At 45.3% G+C, this 20958-nt stretch overlaps 1 long non-coding RNA gene across 2 annotated transcripts; it reads left to right on the top strand.

The window, feature by feature from the left end:
• Positions 1-336: 336 nt before the first annotated feature.
• On the top strand, positions 337-15391 carry LOC107400726 (uncharacterized). Of its 2 annotated transcripts, XR_013048218.1 has the most exons (3): positions 349-679; positions 931-5458; positions 12116-15391. It is a non-coding gene; the product is annotated as an uncharacterized LOC107400726 (long non-coding RNA). The 2 variants fall into 2 exon arrangements; XR_006068035.2 differs by lacking the exon at positions 12116-15391 and having other exon boundaries at positions 337-679; positions 931-9001.
• The last annotated feature ends 5567 nt before the right edge of the window (positions 15392-20958 follow it).

The following is a 20958-nucleotide window of genomic DNA, read 5'->3' as shown; positions in this document are numbered from 1 at the left end:
GCTTCAAATAATTTCTGGAAGATGAAAGATAACAAACGTTATCAAAATCAAAGCAGTCATTTATTCATGATGAGGACCTTAGGTGCCCAGCATGTAACACAGGCAAATACTCATGCGCAGGAAGAGGTTCTCATCAAGAACACTACAGTACTGGCACATGGCTTGAGAGTGCTGCTCCCATAGGCCAGCAAGAGTGTCTAACGAGGGGGTGGGGGGAGTGACACAAACCAGCCACTTGGGCACCATGGAAACGGCCCCACCTGTAAGGGGAGACAGATGGTACAGCCCAAGGGAAGAGGCGTGGCCTAGGCGTCTTTTGAACTGTGAAGGCGTGGCTACAGATGGAGGCGGTGACGTGGGTGGAGCGCAGAATTAGCATCGGCGGGAACTTATGCTCGAGTGTGGCGCTGCCGGAGGGCGAAGGCGTGAGCAAGTTAGTTCCCGGCTGTGGTCCGAGTCCGGTCATTGCTATACCTGTGGAACCATGACGGAAAGCAGGCGCCGGGGCCACCTAGAGCGCCAGGGCGAGCTCTGCCGCGGGGCGGGACTTCCGGTGTACGGGCCCAAAGGGTTGGCCAGAGGTCCTGAACTCACGTAGGGTCATGACGTGAGGGGGCGTGGCCAAGATGGCTGCGCGCATGAAACTACTTGCCGGGACTCACCGCGGAGATCGGTCCCGGTAAGTGCGGGCTACTCTGTGTAGCATTAGCAACAGCGTAGCGTGGCCTGTCTGAGAGGACAAGGACTATTCCTTGGCCCTTGCTCTACCACGCGCTACTATGGGCTGGGGAGACCGGTAAGGTGGAGGCCCACGAGTATAGGGGAGGTCCTGCCAAGTACGGAAGGGGTGGGGTGTCAATCGGCGTTTTCCCAGTGCTCTCTCTTCTATAAAGGGTCACCAGATGACCTCTGAGGATCCTTTCCATTTAGGAGATGGGAGACTGCATTGCTAGAAACTGAGGCTGAAGAAGCCGGAACTTCTCCGGATCTGCGTTTTTGATATCTCGACTCTGTCAGGGGAATGGATACTCACCGGGCATCTTCAGGATAGGCATCGGCAGCACAGCTGTGTCCGGAACACAAGTTTGAGCCTTTCCACGCCTCAGTTTCTTATATCCTTTTTCTTTTGTGCCCTACACCAGAGCGAGAGAAGAGAAACTTTGAGCAGTTTCAAGAAGCTCAGAGTCTAGTCTATCCTGTTTGAAGTTGTCATTTTTTGTAAGGTGCATCCATACACTGCAGTTTTTCTGTGGGTCTCAGCTTGTCCAGAGTTTGGATTTTAACGTTAGCAAGCAGTTCAGGGTTAATTCTTGCTGGCCAATTTGTAATCATGTGCCCTACTTTAAACATGAAAAATCAGGGGAATTGGTAGATTTTTTTTTTCACATCCCTCACATTCCTTTCTTGGAAATTAAATCCAGATCATGCTAACGCCACAGAAAAGGGATTAATTATATATAGGAGGTAATCATTTTCCTTAAATACTTATTTTAATTTACGCGTGCGTGAGTGCTTCTGTTTGTGTCTACTGAGGTCAGAAGAGGGCATTAGATCACCTGGAGCTGCAGTCCCATACAGTTGCCAGCAGCCTGACTGTGAGCACTGAGACTTGAACTTAGATCCTCCTTGACCACAGAGCCATCTCGGCCCCAGGAGGTAATTATGCTCAATTGTGTGCTGCCCTGAGTACTGAGCTGTTGAAGGGCATTTCTAATCTATCCGTAGCAACTTCCACAAAATGATCACATTCCGAATTGTGTCACTACCACCCAGCTCTCTTTGCCAGTTTTAACAGAGACCTTATTCATTGGCTTTGAAGAAGATGAATTCTGCAGCTACCGTTACATATGCCAGAGGGAAAGATATATGGTCTCTGTGATAGGTGTCCTTAAAACAAAATCAGGAGCTGGGTGTAGTGGCATTGGAGAGTGAGTGAGTGAGGTGTTTAGGGTTTAAGGCCAGCCTGGGATACAGAGCAAGACCCTGTCTCAAAAAAGATAGTATGCCATTTAAAATTCATGTTGTAGTTGGTTTCTGAAATACAAAGCTCTTTAAAGAGCAAGTTATTTTATACTGAAAAAATTAAAGCATCGGCTTCAGGCCTCTCCAGAGATTAAAAAAAAAAATACTGTGTTATACGGGGGAATAATAAAAGGTCTTCTGTTTTCAGAGCTGCTTACAGAGCATTCCTGTGCGCACCTCACCGAGTTCGAACTCAAAAAGTAGGTTTTCCTTTCAGTCTTTCTTGGATACTGCCCAGAAGCCTGGGCATGCGTCCCCTGCTACTCTTACTCCTTCTCTAAAGCCCACACCCACTTTCTAATATGAACATACTGCTCCTAGACTAATATTCAGTGGTACCCCATTTTCTGCAATAAGCTTCTGCTATTTAGTAGCTCTGTCTTTTCTTTGCTCCCATCTATGATTCTATAATAAAAGTTTCTAAATTTAAAAAAACAAACAAACAAAAACCTCACCGGGCAGTGGTGGCGCACACCTTTAATCCCAGCACTCAGGAGACAGAGGGAGGTGGATCTCTGTGAGTTTGAGGCCAGCCTGGGCTACCAAGTGAGTTCCAGGAAAGGCGCAAAGCTACACAGAGAACCCTGTCTCAAAAACAAACAAAGAAACAAAACAAAAGACCTAACTTTTCATAGGCCAGGATTTCTCAACTGTGGGACTCAAAATTTGGGGCTGGTCAGGGACATTCAGCTTGCTCCTGTATACTTTAAGGTATTGAACAGCACCTCTGGCATGTGTCCACTAGATGGCACTGTTGAAACCTTTACTTGTAATATTCCAAATGTCCTATGAGGGCAAGATAGCTTTTTCTGTGGAGAACCACTGGTCTAGACTTTTCTAAGATGGTTCAATGTCAGTGTTGCCGGGATACTTGTACCCACCTCTGCCTCCCAACACACAGGCCCACACACCGTCCTGGAAAAACAAGGGTTTGATTTTGAATTTATACTTTTAGCAACCAAAACAAGAGAATCATTTCTTCTGTGAAGATGAATGAGAATAAGGAGTTTTCTGTTTTTTATGGAAATAGGACCTTTCCCTGCTCTTCATTTTAGTTTACCTGTATTTCAGAAGAAATCAGGAAACAGAAACTGATAAAGGAAAAAAGAATTTATTTGTAGTTTGGTCAAGTGTTGAGTTGTAGGCTTATTTTAAGCGCCTTTACAAGCCAGAAGACAGATTCTTGGGGGTGGTAGTTTTATTCAACTCTAGGCCTGGGAAAATGGAGTAGAGACCACTTGCCTACAGAAAACCATTCCATTCCCCATTTTCCTAGGGAGCTACAGATCCTGGGTTTTTCTAGGGCAATGGGTGGAAAACTTCTGCTCTTAATGTCTTTTGTTCTGCCCTAGAGAAGTTTGTTCTTATTCTTCTGTATTTTGGCAGGCCCCAGGGATATCCTGCAGCCCTATTAACATACTAATAGGTAAAGGAAAATTGTCTCCTGGAAGTTAGAGCCCAAGTGTGAAGGATTAGTTTGCAAGTGAATCATGGTGATAATCAAGTCTTGCAGTCTTTGTTTAATTTGCATATTAATGCATACTTTTTAGTCTATTCTGTTACTTACTAGTTTAATTTCCTTCCTGTGGCCAATTTAACAATTTTTTAAAAATTTTATTTATCCTCTGTGTATTTTACATCATGTATCTTGATCCCATTCCTTTATCTGTCTCTTCGCATCCACCCTCTGCCCTGCACACCACCCCAATGAAACAAAAATTTAAGACAAAAAAATAAACAGGGAAAAAATTTTAAATCTCATCATGGAAGTTGCAGTGTCACACCATGAGTCATGCCATGTACCCCTTTCCTTGCAAGTGTTCACTGTAAAGAGTCATTGGTCTGGACTGAGGCTTCTGCTTTCTACTACCCTGTCAATGCTGGCCACTTGCTTGGGCTCCTCCTGGATCTACTGTTGCCCTGTGTTCTGGAGATCCTGCAGCTTTGCAATTTATTGCAAGCCTGGAGACATAGGCTAGAACATAGATACATGTTAGCTCTGAGGTGGGTAATCTGGTCCATTCCTGGGTGAATGAAAAAAAGAAAAGGGGGCTGGAGAGATGGCTCAGAGGTTAAGAGCACTGGCTGTTCTTCCAGAGGTCCTGAGTTCAATTCCCAGCAACCACATGGTGGCTCACAACCATCTGTAATGAGATCTGGCGCCCTCTTCTGGCCTGCAGTCATACATGCAAGCAAAACACTGTACACATAATAAATAAAAATCTTAAAAAAAAAAAAGAAAGAAAGAAAGAAAAGGAAAGGAAAAGAAAGGCCATGACTGCTCCTAGGTATGGTGGAGGAGTTTATTGTAGACATGTGAGAGAGCATAATCAGAGGTAGGGACATCTGGGAGAGTCCAGAGTGAACATGACTAGACTGAGCTGGGCCATGTGGGGGAGGGGAAGGGAGAAGGGAGAGGAAGGGAGAAGGGAGAGAGGGGGCCCAAGTGCAGCAGCCAGGAGTGTGGGAGCCCACAAAGATTCCAACTTGTGGTTTGACTCAAGGTCAGAGAGTCAGAGTTGCTATATAATAGAGTGCAAAGGCATGGTTACCGGGTGTTTTATACTTCAAGGCCTGATCACAAGGTGCTTTGCGGGGGGTGGGGGGGCAGCATGGTTACCAGGTGTTTTGAAGGGTCTACACTTGGTTGTACATTGTGCCTTGATCTTGAAAGGGGGAGGTCTTTTACCTCTCCCCTTGCTAGTGTATAAAAAGCCCATTAGAAATAAACTTGAGGCTGCTGGGTATTGACCCAGGGCCCTCCCGAAGCTTTCCTGTGTCTCTTTTTTCTTCATCTATATTTCTATCTAGCACTCCTCAATTCCTCACTTGCCCCCTTCAAAGAACCCTTCGATAGGTTGAGGCAGAACCCCAACACTGGTTCCCTGACACGGGAGGCCAAATGTCTAAGAGGGCAGGTAACCAAAATGTCTGGATTATTTAGGGAAGAGCCTCTGGGGGAAGGGTGGCCCAGCCCCTGTGCTGGAGAGTTCTTGGCAGAGGGTGGGGTGTGCCAGCCATACCCTGTAACAGGTGGGGACTGAGGGATGCTGGGAAAATCTGGCAGCCAGGTCTGCTTTGATATATTAAATAGGCACCTCTGCCATTTGTCCCAGGGTTTGAAACTTAACACAGATTGGAAGGGAACTGGACCCCAGATTGCTTCTGTTCTTTGTTATGGAGACAATTTTTTCTTTAAATCTGAGCTGAGGAAAATGGAGTCTTAAAGATACTGCCCTCCTCTCCTCCATTTTTTAAAGAGAAAATTCTGGCTTTGTGTAGGGGGCATGGATAAGATCCCACCCATTATAGACTTTGCCAAGTTCTTTATCCGTAGGTGTGGAAGTGGAAGCCTTTGGTATTTTGTCTTTGGAGATCAGCTTCTTTGTGAACTCCTGCTTACCTGTAAAGGTTCAAGTCTCCAGGTGAAAAAAAGGTGAGTCTGATAGCAGGGCCCTGCTGTCTCTCTTTAGACCAGTGATACTCAACCTGTGAGTTGTGACCCCTGAGGGGGCCGGGGCATCACTCGAGACCATCTGAAAACAGTACAATTCATAACAGTAGCAAAATACAGTTAGGAAGTAACAACAGAAATAATTGTATGGTTGGGGGTCGCCAAACATGTGAAACTGTATTAAGAGTGTCTCTTCTACCCCCAAGGCTTCAGCAGAGAAACACTGTTCTAGGGATTTGACTTTGGCACAGCTGCATTCTTACTGTGTAAAGTCCTTAGTGGTAGGGCATAATACAGAGCTTCTGTCCATTTATGTTGCTCCTACTTTTATTCTTGGCCCTGATCTACCCATCCATGATATTCTAAAAGGAAAAGAACTGGATCGCTGTGGTAAGGAAGATGAGGCAGGGAAAGACAGGCTCTATTGGAACAGTGAAGGGCCACAACCTTCCTGTGGGATGAGGCTGTGCACTCAGGGAGCCTTTGAGGCAGGCATATACCAGGGAGTCTTGGGATAGAGCAGGAGCCCATGGGTTAAAGTTGACTTTGCCCACAGGAATAGAGGCATTGCTGGGGTGATGAACAGCCAGAGAATCGTTAGCATGTTATATCCCTCCAGTGGTGCTTTTGGTACCATCCTATCTCAATTGTGAGACCTTCCCCCATTGGTGTTGTTTTGTTATCTTTAGTTCCCAGAAGATGCCCTGTCTGTTCTCCCCATTTAGTCCCTGACATAGAACCCCCCTGCCTTGTCCTTCTGCGGGAGCCCCATTCCACACCCTAGGTGAGGAGAAGTCTAGGCATTTCCAGATTGTGAGAAAGGACCAGTGTTCTGCACCATCATTTTTGTTTCAATTGGCCTTGCACAATGGCTGGGTGGGGTTCAGTGGTGCAGCACTTTCAGTGTTGGCCAGGAGGACTATTAGTTGGTAGTTAGCACTAGCTTTATAGTTTTCTATGCACCATCTGAAAGAGAGAAGACAGAGTCCTAAAAGTAGACAGTTAGTTTTATTGACTAGCTCCCCCTTCACCACCCTATGGTACTAAGGCAGCCTCCCAAGCTAGTTGAGGGTGGGTAGCATTTCCCACCCTTCAGGGTCATTTGGAGTCACATCCATCCAGGTCAGGAGTTTTTGGAGCTGGAAGGCTAGCAGTGGGGCTCAGAAACTAAAGGGGGTTCTGGGTCTGGAAAGGTGGTTGAAAAGGCAGCATAATATTGAAGTGAAGAAACAATCTGTTTGAGAGAGAAGAATTGGAACACTCTTTGTGGGGAAAGGATATCAGGTCTCCAGGGCCAGGATCCACAAAAGGTCTTCCTTGAGCACTTCCAGGAAAAGCAGAGATTAAGATGTGCTCAGGGGCAAAGCGGTTGGTGAGAGTTCCTCAGTGATTGGTGGGACCTGGGAAGGAAGCAGGAAGCAGGAAGCCTGGTGGGGCTTAGGGATGTAGAGCAAAACTGTGGGGAAGCCTTCTTGAGCCTGGAGAGTTGGACCCAGGAGCTAACATTATTTAATTTAACTAAAGTTGGGGTGAATAGAATGACTTTGTGAGGGTTCTGCCATTTAGGAGTTAGAGAGAAATGGAATGGGTCAGAGGCACTTGTCTCCTTTGGGGGCATTGGGTAGAGTAGAGGGTAGGATGGAGTCAGTATGTTTCCAAAGCTCTGTACAGGAAGGACAGGAGACTGAGATAGGGAAGGAGGGAGTTCGGGACTGTGAGTCCCAGGGTTATGAGGGGTCTTCTCCCCTACGTGCATGCAAATGGACTGATTAGGGAGGGTTTACTTAGCAGGGCATGGAGTTTGAGCAGAGCCAAGGGCAGGAGTTTTATCCATCCTGTTTTAATTCGAGAGTCAGTTTTGTGAGAATATTTTTTATGGTCTTGTTTGTCCTTTCAATTAACATTGAATTTCCAGGGGATTTGGCAGAGGTGATGGAAGAAATAAGTCTGGGGACATTGTTTAACTGTATGGAGGAGGGCAATCCAAAGCAGGGAATGATCTGAGAGAGGAGTGGATGAACATAGTCTTTTATTTGTGATTGGGAAGGTCTTAGCCTATCCTGAACAAGTATCTACAAATACCGGAAAGTACTTGTGTCTTCTGACTGGAGGCATGTGAGTAAAATCTGTCTGCCTAGTAGGATGTCTGTCTAGTAGGATGGAAGTTGTGGAATGGGGGAGAGGGGCAAAGGTTGAAGTTAGGTTTATCTTTTGGCAAGTCTCACAGGAGTCAGCTTTTGTGTTTGTTTTGTTTTGTTTTTGTTTTTCAAGACAGGGTTTCTCTCTGTAGCCCTGGCTGTGCTGGATCTCGCTCTGTAGACCAGGATGGCCTTGAACTCACAGAGATCCGTGCCTCTGCCTCCCAAGTAGGAGTCAGCTTTTTGAGGAATAGTTTATTGGTGGATGTAAAAGGTGACTGCCTGAAAAGAGAGTAGAATCTGATCAGAAGGGTGAAATGGGAAGTACAGATAGGTTAGGATGTTGGGGTGATGACAGTTGCGGAAGTGGTAATTCGTGTGCACAGGATGGGCTCTGGAGATTGGATTTTTGCTATTGGGCTTGATATGGATATGATGGGATGGTCTGTTGAGCCATTGATCAGCCTGGTTGTCAAGAAGAGAGTGACTGTGTTTTTTATGTCCCCTGTAGTGAAGGATGGCCACTTGGGTGGGGAGGAGACTGTTTCAAAGAGTTCCTGTATCAAAAGGGAGTTAATAATCAGGAAGCTCCCTTCTCTCCAGATTAAGTTGTTGGAGTGTATTATGTTGTAGATATACCTGGAGTCAGTATATATTGACCATGAGGTTGGAAGCAAATGTGAGAGCTTGGGTGTTGTCCGTTGGGAAGTTGTATGAGGCGGTAGGGATTTGGCTTCAACTATGTGTGGACTTGTGCAGCTAGTCAGGTTTCCTTAAAGTGTCGTGTATCCTGCCACGTAAGGGACTTGTTTGAGGGTGCTACCAGCTAGAAACTGATGGCTAAGAGAACTCCATTCTGGGATATTATTAACTCACCACGACACTTGAGTGATGGCCTAGAGCTTTTTACAGACTTCCATACTAAAATAAAAGTGGCTGAAGTGGTAGGGGAAAAAACAAACAAACAAAAAAGAAAACTCCCTTCTGTACCAGGTGCCCTCCTAGTAGCCATTGTCCTTTGCACAAAATTCCTGAAAGGTGGGCTCCTAGCAATCTGTACCCTCCTCAGAATGGTGGAACAGCTTGGTGTAATGGTGTAAATTAAGCACTTGCTCTGGCTTCTGTAAACTCGCTTATGGCCCTGTACTGGGGAGTGAGACAGTTCCTGTATTGCTGTATACATGGGGAGAGAGACAGCTCCTCACATAGCGGAGGGGAGGGAAGAAGTTTCTCATACAACTGCACATCACAGAAACAAGACAATAATTGTGGTCTCTACCTTAAAAAAAACCCTTTAGCCCCTCCTGGGTGGCACACCTTTGATTTGGCTGTAAGGCTGGCCCCCCTGCTAGCAATTTTTAATAAATTTAACTAATTACAATTTGAATTGAGTCTGGTTGTTTTTTGTTTTGTTTTTCTTGGTGTCTTGAACTCCGTAACATTTTTGGAGGCTCCAGGATAGGTCCTGAGTGAGAGCAAGTCTGAAGTGGAGTTGGAAGCCTAGGGCACCCAAGACCACAGCTGCCACAGATTAAGGGTGGCTAGTCAGGGATCTGCCCTAGATGGGAGCAAGTCTCCTAACCCGGAGGCCCAGAGCGCATAGCCTTAGACAGGAGTGAGCGCACTTGCAGACTTGAGAGGCCTGGGGAGGCCAGACTGCCACTACCATAAATTTGCAAGTTGAAAATAAAATGAAAGTAAGAATTGCCGTCCAACATGCTCTGAAACTCGGCCAGTTGGTGCGTTGTTCTGTTCTGTTTTGGAGTTCGGACACTTGTAGAGACATAGGAGAGATTGGATGCAGTGGCAGAGCCGGTCTCTGGGACAGACAACACATCCTTCTGTCCTGGTTCTGGTGTCTGAATTGGTCTGGTCTTCTCTGACTGTGTTGACGGCCTGTCTTTTTATGCTGCTCTTTTGTCTGCTGGACTCGTTTTCAGTTTTGTTGAAGGGGTGGGGGTTGGACCAGTGCCAGCCACATTGCCCTGAACTGCACGCTGCAACACTTTCAGGAGTTCTGTGAGGCAGAGTATGGACAAAATTGTCACCATAGGACTTCTACACTCTCTGTAAACTAGAATGACCCACTTTCGGTGTGGAGTGGCCAGCTGAAGGGTCGGTCATTTGACCCTCAGACTGCCAAGAGTCTGGCAAGTGGTCTCAGAATCCCGGCCACCCTGATCTGTTTCCTTACAATGACCACGGACTCTCCCTCCTTCTCAAGCCCCCCTCCTTGACTGAACTGTGCCCTTGAACAGAGCTCCTCTTGTTTTAGTCTACAAGTCAGTGAGCCAGAGGCTGGGTACAAACCTTAGAAAATGCTGGCACTCCCCATTTTAGCTCCACAGAGGAAGGGGAGGAGGATATTCCCCCACCCACCTTGAAATCCACACATTCAGCTGGTCTGGGACCTGACTGTCTCAAGGGGACTCCACCTGCAGTCCTAAGAATTTATCCTGCTGTGCTCTCACGGTCACCTAGTTTTGCCCTCCACTCCTCTTGACTGGCTCTCACCTCTGAATAACCCAAGTAGGCAGGGTTATGCTACACTCCAGCTGAACCAGAACCCAGCTATTCTTCTCTGGCAACGCCCAACCTTGCCAGAGGAAGGAGCCGACTGGAAACAGAGGCTCAGACCTTTCCTAATCTATGTACCTGCTTCAACCAATGCTCTGTAGAAGTGGAAGACAGAACCTTCTCTTAGAACCCTCAGGCCCTCATCAGTCCGGTAGAAACTGTTGGTTTTCCTTACCCATCACCCCACCTGGACTGATGGTTTTAGGTACCCTTTTTACTGCTAAGGAAAGGGACCAGATCGTGACAGACTAAGAAGGTTCCAATGAACCCAGGGGCCACAGGGTTTGATGCAAAAAGAACTGAGCAAATATTGTCCCCAACCTTACTAAACAGGATCCCAACACTGACCAAGGTAAGGGGGCAAACCCTTGGCCAGGCCCCACTGACCAGAATGAGAGCAGGTGCTAGAAGACCAACTAATCCCTCAAAGGTATCTGAAGTAATTCAGAGAAATCAGGGCTCTCCTGCTGGGTTCCTGGAGTGTCTCTGAGAAGCTTTCCAGGAGTTCATCCCCATTGATCCTGATGCCCCAGAAAAACAGTGGGCTATTGATAATGCTTTTCTCACCCAGTCGGCCCCAAGTATGTACAGAGAGTTACAGAAATTCGAAGGCTTTGAAGGAATGAATGGGTCACAGCTGTTAGAGATAGCTCAGAAGACTTAACAGTAGAGATCCAGATGAGAAGACAGAAGGCTGGCCAGGACCATGGGAGCCACCTTCAGAGAAGGATCCCAGGGAGTCCAGAAGTAACTATGGCAACCAAATCAGCTCCAGCTCCAAGCCAGAGTGGAGAAGACCATGTAGAGAGAAAGGGCACTGGAAAAACGAATGCCCAAAGAGTCACAGACAAGGAAATAGAAAACTGATCTTTAATCTCACTGGATCAGATGGGCAGGGCTGGACAGCATACCAGTGAGTCCCCGGGAATGAACACAGGAAAATCGGGCAGAACTCTCCAGTTCCTAGTGGACATGGGTGCAGTCCATTCAGTGATGACCCAACCCCTAGGCCCTGTCACTGAGAGAATCACCATCTAAGGGGCCACAGGAACTGACACCTGGGGTGCTGGGGAGACTCTCAGGAATCCACAAGGTTGACCCCACCTTGGTCTGTTGGCAAGAGGGTGCCTGGACCGGTCTACTCTGGTGACCAGCCTAGCAAATAACCTAGCTGTCATCATAGAGCCTTTGTCCAGTGACTGATGGAGGCAGATGCAGAGATCCATAGCCAGGCACCACGCTGAGTTCCGGGAATCCAACTGATGAGAGAGAGGAGAGATACTGCAGGTGAGGGACATCAAGATCATGATGGGAGGACGTGCAGAGATGACGGACCACACTAGTGGAAACCCATGTATTGTTGTCTGGTGGCTGTGGAGCCCCCATGGGACTGGACTAGGCCCTCTGGACACGGAAGATAGTTGTTTGGCTCGAACTGTTTGGGGGGCACCCAGGCAGGGGGATCAGGATCTGTCCCTGGTCTATAGGCAGGCTTCTGGGAATCCGGTGCCTGTGGTGTGACACCTTGCACAGCCTTGGTGCAGTGGGAAGGGGCTTGAATTTGCCTAGGCTCAGTGAGCTGGGCTCTGCTGACTTCCCATGGGAGACCTCGATTTGGGGGATGTGGGGATGCGGGGTGGCTTGGGAAAGAGGGCTGGGGGATGGGAGGAGGGAGGAGGGGGGTCTGTGGATGGCATGAGGAGTGAGTACAAAATTTCTTAGTAAAGAAAAATGACAGAGGACTGTCTTCCAGGGAAACACCTCATCCTCCCAGAAGCCCTAGACCCATCTAGTCTCTTGCAGATTCATCAGAACACACCTGGGACCAACCAAATGAAAGACATTAGTTGGGGATAGGTACTTCCTACTCCACCTAGGTGAAAAGGTTAAACTGATTACCTACTGCTGTACTGTCTGTACCTAGGTGAATCTGAGAAGAGGAAAACCAGCACTCATGGGTGTTCAAGAAAGGGAGCATTTTTCCTGTGAACACTGGGAACCAGACTTACTGAAGTTATTCAGACAAGGTTTGGCTACCAGTATTTGCTAGTTTTTATAAATACTTTTTCAGAATGGGTGAAGTCAGAAACCACTAATGTTGTTGCTAAGAAGCTACTAATGGATATCATTCCCCAATTCGACCTTCCCTCCTCTTTGGCATTCATGTTAAACATTAAGTTCTGGGCAGAAACTGGCAAATGCTGGACCAAATTGCTCTCTACTGTTCTTTTTAGGATCAGGTGCTCCTTGTACCGAGATAAGCTGAAATAATTTGAAATAATGTTTGGCTGACTGCCTCTGCTTCTTTCTGCCGTGGGAAGGCCCCAGATGAGTGAAATGTCTAATCATTCCTTCAGGACTTTTCAGTCCTCGCAATAGACAACTAGAGATATCCAGAGTTATCTGTCACCCCGACCACTTGCTCCACCCCTGATTCAACCAGCACACAAGTTCAATCCCGGGGACTTGGTATGGGTCTGCCACTTACTCAGCAAGACTCTGGAACCTTCCTGGACAGAACTATATCTCATAATTCTGACAACAGCAACAGCCATCACAGTAGTGTGGGGACCACAGCTTGAATCCACCAGTCCCATCTAAAGGCAGACACCACCAGCCAGGAGAAGGCTGAAAAGGGAAGGGTAATGCAAGATCCCTAGCACCTTCTAAAGGTGCACCTTGAACTCAGACTAATGCTAATACTGGGAACCTTGGTAGTTGACTCCCACTGTGTGGCCAACTGAAAATGTTGAACTATGGGATTGGGAATTTTCTTGAACCACAGATGGGGAAGTAATAGGCATTTTTCAGATCACCACCTCCTGACTTGTGTTTAGATTTGACCTGTGTGATTTCTCTGACAACAATGAACTTAGGGTTGAATGGTGATGTTACAGTCCAGCTCATCTGGGGTTTGGAATGAAAATGTGGAAAACATTCTTCTGGTCCTCACCATATTATGCATGCCTTGCGGACGGGCCTACACATTGTCTTAAGTGGAAGAGAGATTATCATTGCGCCACCCAGGGCTGTGAGACTGGGTCTGACCAGGATGGACATAAAACCTATATATCGCCATTCAACAGGTATATCCTTCCAGAGATTACACACTTGGGAACTGCAATCACTTGAAAGATTGTAGCCTAGAATGAGTTGACCACCAAACATTGGCCTACAGGCCAGGCCTGGGGATTTGTGATTCAATTTATTAATTATGGAGCTAGTCCCATGTAGAATTCACTCACTGTAAAAAAGTATCGCCCCACCAGGCCAGTGCTATATGCCCCAGAAAAAGCTGGCTACTCCAGCCAGACACTAGGGTGTCTCCTTTCCCCATTCTCCCTCCCCAGACTACTTCCCCCATGGTAATGACTCACTCCATAGTCACAAAAGTTACATATAGGGCCTATAGTAACAGACTCAACCTCAACCCTACTCCAGAACAGAGTTCAAGTTTCATTCCCAGTGATGCCCCTGAGCTTGAGACCTTAATGTTATTATATAATTGAATACATCATTACACTCCTCAGCCTGGGAAGAGATACTAGTCTTACCTAGGCCCAAGCTCTCCTTTTTATGTGGGCATAAGGGCCAATCCCTTCCATTCCCCCAACTATCCCACCAGAAAATTTAAATTGTAACGCAGAGGAAACTAAGCTCACCTTGGGAGACCTCCAAGGAAAAGGTACTTGTTTAACCTGTTCAACTTATAATCACTCAACTTCCCTTTACCCAAGCTTGTAATGTTCACCTGTATACTAGCAGGTCTGAACATACTAGAGTTCACTTCCTGTAGTGACATGGTAGGCCTGCTCATTCAGCCTTGCTAGATGTGTGAGTTAGGACCACAGGAAGGAAATCTCTGGATTCTAACCACCATTGTGTATACTGGAGAGGGAGGTAGAAAACTGTTGCCTGCATTTGAAGGACACTCTGACCATGCGGTCCATCAGGGCCTTGTTAGGAAAGGGGGACTAGCAATCTCAGCTATACTTCTACCCCTCCTCTGACAGCGGGAATCCCAGGTACAGGGCCTTGGGAAGGGCAGTCTTCATCATGCCAGACCAGGATGTTAAAACGTTGAGGAGGAGTAAAGGAGACCAATACATACACACCTAGAGACTATAGGACAACTAGAAAAGCCAGTGGATTTCCTGGCAGAACCGGTATTACAAACTGTCCAGGGCTATATTTGTTACTCTTGAAGAAAGGAGGACTTTGTGCTGCCTTAGGTGGAAAATGTTGTTTATATGTCAGTGACTTGGGGGTGATATGGGAAACTAGATATGATTCAGAAAAACTTTGATACAAGGGCAAAGGAGAGAACCAAGGCTTCTAACTGGTACCAGTCTCCTTTCTCTTGGTTCCCATGGCTCACAACCCTCCCCCTTTTAACTGCCGTAGCTGGGCCTCTTCTTTTACTGCTCTTGGCCTTACGATTGGCCCTTGCATTTTATTTTATTTTATTTTATTTTATTTTATTTTATTTTATTTTATTTTATTTTATTTTGGTTTTTCAACACAGAGTTTCTTTGTGTAGCTTTGGCTGTCCTGGAACTCACTATGTAGCCCAGGCTGGCCTTAAACTCACAGAAATCTGCCTACCTTTGCCTCCCGAGTGCTGGGATTAAAGGCGTGTGCCACTACTGCTCGGCTGGCCCTTGCATTTTAAATCGGTTGCTAACATACATTAAAGGAAGAATCAGCTCTGCTAAAACATTAGCCCTGCAGATGTAGCATGCACCTGTACCTCAGCATGAGCCAGTGATTTGATTCATATGATAGAGAGCCAGTGGGAAATCATGGCTAAGGGAACTCTTAGGAGGACTAAGGTGCTAGAGGGCACCTGGTACAGAATGGTTCAAAACCCTAGCCTTACCCCTTCTGCACAGCATGCCTTCAATTAGGTTTTAAAGCAGTGGTCCTGCTACCCGTTTTTAACAAATTCGACTCATTAGAATTTGAACTGCCCCGACGACTTCCCTTCTGGACCAGAGGTGAGTGCCTGGGTCCAACCCGGACCGCATCCCTGGCCACCAACCACTCCTGAGAGGCCTGCCCAACTTGGCACCAGGTTCTGGCCACCGGGCAGCTCCCCTTCTAGCCCCACCGGGAGGGATCCCCATTTCCAAGCCCCCGGCAGCCCCTGCAGTCTCCGCGCCCTGCCCCCACGCCCATCTGCCCAAGACCCCACCCACTTCCTGAGACTTAGAGACCGGCTCCCAGCTCCCAGCCTGCCCCCGACAACTTCCCTTCTGGACCAGAGGTGAGTGCCTGGGTCCAGCCCGGACCCCATCCCTGGCCACCAGCCACCCCGGGAGGACCTGCCCAGCTTGGCGCCGGGTTCTGGCCACCGGGCAGCTCCCCTTCTAGCCCCACCGGGAGGGATACCCATTTCCAAGCCCCCGGCAGCCCCTGCAGTCTCCGCGCCCTGCCCCCACGCCCATCTGCCCAAGACCCCACCCACTTCCTGAGACTTAGAGACCGGCCCCCAGCTCCCAGCCTGTCCCCGACTGCCATTCTGGACCAGAGCTTGCCCCTGACTTCCCTTCTGGACCAAAGAGTTGGACAAGAGAACTCCCTTTTGGACAAGAGAGAGAGTCCTCCTGAGTCTGTCAGATCTTTGTGAAACAAGTCCACTGATAAGACCAAGAAGGAATCACAAGGAGATGGGCAGACGTCAAAGCAGAAGTACATACAGCAAAATGAAGAGCAATACAGCATCACCAGAACCTAGCTCGCCTCCAACATCTAGACCTGAACACCAAAAATTGGAAGAAGCAGAAGAAAGTAGCCTTATGAGTAACTTCATGAAGAAGGTAGAGGCGTGTGTAGAGGAAAAGACAAGAAAATTGGAAGAACGCTGTAAACAACTAGAGGAAAGGGCAAACAAATTAGAAGAAAACAATAAAGCCCTCCAAGAAAACAATAAAGTCCTGGAAGAAAACATTAAAATCCTGGAAGAAAACAATAAAGCACTGAAAGAAAATCATGAAAAAGCAATGAAACAAACAAAGGAAACAGTCCAAGATCTGAAAAGGGAAATTGAAAAAATGAAAAAGACACAAACAGAGGGAATGCTGGAAATAGAAAACCTGAGTAAAAGATCAGGAACTTCGGATGCAAGTATAACCAACAGAATGCAAGAGATGGAAGAGAGGATTTCTGGCATTGAAGATACAGTAGAAGAAATAGTTCCATCAGTCGAAGGAAACACTAAAGCCAACAAAGTCATGAACCAAAATGTCCAAGAAATCTGGGACACCATAAAAAGACCAAACTTACGAATTATAGGGATAGAAGAAGGTGAAGAATACCAACTCAAAGGCACAGAAAATATATTCAACAAAATTATAGAAGAAAACTTTCCCAACTTAAAGAAGGAAATGCCTATGAAGATACAAGAAGCCTATAGAACACCAAACAGACTAGACCCCCAAAAAAAGTCCCCTCGACACATAATAATTAAACAACTAAATGTACAGAATAAAGAAAGAATATTAAGAGCAGCCAAGGAAAAAGGCCAAGTGACCTATAAAGGTAAACCCATCAGAATAACACCCGATTTCTCAATGGAGACTTTGAAAGCCAGAAGGACCTGGACAGATGTAATCCAGACACTAAGAGACCATGGATGTCAGCCCAGACTAATATACCCAGCAAAACTTTCAATCATCATAGACGGAAGGAACAAGACATTCGAAGACAAAACCAGATTTAAACAATACCTATCCACAAACCCAGCCCTACAGAAAGCACTAGAAGGAAAATTCCAACCGAGGGAAGTCAGATACACACTTGAAAACACAGGCAATAGATAAAGCCACAACAGTAAACCCCAAAGAAGAGAAGTACACACACACTACCACCAAAAATAACAGAGATGAAGAATCACTGGTCATTAATATCCCTTAATATCAACGGACTTAATTCACCTATAAAAAGACATAGACTTACAGAATGGATACGAAAGCAGGACCCATCCTTCTGCTGCATACAAGAAACACATCTCAAATTCAAAGATAGACACTACCTAAGAATAAAAGGCTGGGAAAAGACTTTTCAATCAAATGGTCTTAAGAAACAAGCAGGGGTAGCCATCCTGATATCCAACAAAATAGACTTCAAACTAAAATCAATCAAAAGAGATCAAGAAGGACATTACATCCTCGTCACAGGAAAGATCGACCAAGATGAAGTTTCAATTCTGAACATATATGCCCCAAACATAAGAGCACCCACATATGTAAAAGAAACATTACTAAAGCTTAAACCACATATAAAACCCCACACATTAATAGTGGGAGATCTCAACACCCCACTTTCACCACTGGACAGATCTCCCAAATCGAAACTTAACAGAGAAATAAAGGACTTAACTGATGTCATGACCCAATTGGACCTAATAGATATCTACAGAACATTCCATCCTAACAAGAAAGAATATACTTTCTTCTCAGCACCCCATGGAACTTTCTCTAAAATCGACCACATACTTGGCCACAAAGCAAATCTCAACAGATACAAAACAATCAGAATAACCTCCTGTGTTCTATCAGATCACCATGGTTTAAAGCTAGATTTCAACAACAACAAAAACTACAGAAAACCTACAACCTCATGGAAACTGAATAATGCTCAACTGAATCACCAATGGGTTAAGGAAGAAATAAAGAAAGAAATTAAAGACTTCCTAGAGATCAATGAAAATGAAGACACCACATACCCAAACTTATGGGACACTATGAAAGCAGTGCTAAGAGGGAAATTCATAGCACTAAATGCCCACATAAAGAAGTTGGAGAAATCGCACACTAGTGAATTAACAGCACATCTGAAAGCTCTAGAACAAGAAGAAGCAAAGTCTCCCAGGAAGAATAGACGCCAGGAAATTATCAAAGTGAGAGGTGAAATTAATAAATTAGAAACTAAGAGAATAATACAAAAAATTAATGAAACAAAGAGTTGGTTCTTTGAGAAAATCAACAAGATAGACAAGCCCTTATCCAAACTAACCAAAAGACAGAGAGAGAGAATCCAAATCAACAAAATCAGAAATGAAAAGGGGGACATAACAACAGACATTGAGGAAATCCAGAGAATTATAAGGTCATATTTCAAAAACCTCTACTCCACAAAACTGGAAAACCTAAAAGAAATGGACATTTTTCTGGATAGATACCACATACCTAAGTTTAATCAAGACCAGATAAACTATTTAAATAGTCCAATAACCCCTAAGGAAATAGAAACAGTCATTAAAGGTCTCCCAACCAAAAAAAGCCCAGGACCAGATGGTTTCAGCGCAGAATTCTACCAGATCTTCAAAGAAGAGTTAATACCAATACTCTCTAAATTGTTCCACATAATAGAAACAGAAGGAACATTACCAAACTCCTTCTATGAGGCTACAATTACCCTGATTCCTAAACCAAACAAGGATGCAACAAAGAAAGAGAACTACAGACCGATCTCCCTCATGAACATTGATGCAAAAATACTCAATAAAATACTGGCAAACAGACTCCAAGAACACATCAGAACGATTATCCACCATGATCAAGTAGGCTTCATCCCAGGGATGCAAGGGTGGTTCAACATACGAAAGTCCATTAATGTAATACACCATATAAACAAACTCAAAGAAAAAAACCACATGATCATCTCACTAGATGCAGAAAAGGCATTTGACAAAATCCAACACCCCTTCATGATAAAGGTCTTGGAGCGATCAGGAATACAGGGAACATACCTAAACATAATAAAGGCAATATATAGCAAACCAACAGCCAACATCAAATTAAATGGAGAGAAACTCAAAGCAATTCCACTAAAATCAGGAACGAGACAAGGCTGTCCACTCTCCCCATACTTATTCAATATAGTACTTGAAGTTCTAGCCAGAGCAATAAGACAACATAAGGAGATTAAGGGGATTCAAATTGGAAAGGAAGAAGTCAAGCTTTCCCTATTTGCAGACGACATGATAGTATACTTGAGTGACCCCAAAGATTCCACCCAGGAATTGATAAAGCTTATAAACACCTTCAGCAACATAGCAGGATACAAAATCAACTCAAAAAAATCAGTAGCCCTCCTATATACAATGGACAAAGAAGCTGAGAAGGCAATTAGAGATACATCACCCTTCACAATAGCCAAAAATGACATAAAATACCTTGGGGTAACACTAACCAAGCAAGTGAAGGACCTATATGACAAGAACTTTAAGTCCCTGAAAAAAGAAATTGAAGAAGATCTCAGAAAATGGAAAGATCTTCCATGCTCATGGATAGGCAGGGTTAACATAGTAAAAATGGCAATCTTACCAAAAGCAATTTACAGATTCAATGCAATCCCCATCAAAATACCAACACAATTCTTCACAGATCTGGAAAGAACAATACTCAACTTCATATGGAAAAACAAAAAACCCAGGATAGCTAAAAGAAACCTGTACAATAAAACAACTTCTGGAGGCATCACAATCCCCGACTTCAAGCTCTACTATAGAGCTACAGTAATAAAAACAGCCTGGTATTGGCATAAAAACCGACATGTGGACCAATGGAATCGAATTGAAGACCCTGACATTAACCCACACACCTATGGACATATAATTTTTGACAAAGAAGCCAAAAGTGTACAATGGAAAAAAGAAAGCATCTTCAACAAATGGTGCTGGCATAACTGGATATCAGCGTGTAGAAGGCTGCAAATAGATCCATATCTGTCACCGTGCACAAAACTTAAGTCCAAGTGGATCAAAGACCTCAACATAAATCCAGCTACTCTGAACCTGCTAGAAGAAAAAGTAGGAAATAGTCTTGAACGCCTTGGCATAGGAGATCACTTCCTAAATATAACACCAGTAGCGCAGACACTGAGACAAACAATCAATCAATGGGACCTCTTGAAACTGAGAAGCTTTTGTAGAGCAAAGGATACGGTCAACAAGGCAAAGCGACAGCCTACAGAATGGGAAAAGATCTTCACCAACCCCACATCTGACAGAGGACTGATATCCAGAATATATAAGGAACTCAAGAAATTAGACATCAAAAGGACCAACAGTCCAATTGAGAAATGGGCTTTAGAACTAAACAGAGAATTCTCAACAGAGGAATCCCAAATGGCTGAAAGACATTTAAGGAATTGCTCAACTTCCCTAATCATCAGGGAAATGCAAATCAAGACAACTCTGAGATGCCACCTTACGCCTGTCAGAGTGGCTAAGATCAAAAACACTGAAGACACTTTATGCTGGAGAGGATGTGGAACTAGGGGAACTCTCCTCCACTGCTGGTGGGAATGCAAGCTTGTACAACCACTTTGGAAATCAATATGGCGCTTTCTTAGAAAATTGGGAATCAATCTCCCCCAAGATCCAGCTATACCACTCCTGGGCATATACCCAAGAAATGCTCAATCATACCACAAGAGCACTTGCTCAGCTATGTTCATATCAGCATTGTTTGTAATAGCCAAAACCTGGAAACAACCTAGATGCCCTTCAACTGAAGAATGGATAAATAAATTGTGGCACATATACACAATGGAATACTACTCAGCAGAGAAAAACAACGACATCACACGGTTTGCAGGCAAATGGATGGATCTAGAAAAAATCATCCTGAGTGAGGTAACCCAGACTCAGAAAGACAAATATGGTATGTACTCACTCATAGGAAGATGCTAGATGTGGAACAAGGATGACTAGACTGCTACTCACATCACCAGTGAGGCTACCTGGAAAACGGGACCCCA

The sequence above is a fragment of the Peromyscus maniculatus genome, chromosome X, assembly GCF_049852395.1.
Source record: "Peromyscus maniculatus bairdii isolate BWxNUB_F1_BW_parent chromosome X, HU_Pman_BW_mat_3.1, whole genome shotgun sequence".
NCBI lineage: Eukaryota > Metazoa > Chordata > Mammalia > Rodentia > Cricetidae > Peromyscus > Peromyscus maniculatus.
Note: the sequence above shows the minus strand (reverse complement) of the source record. Positions and strands in the feature narration are given on the sequence as shown.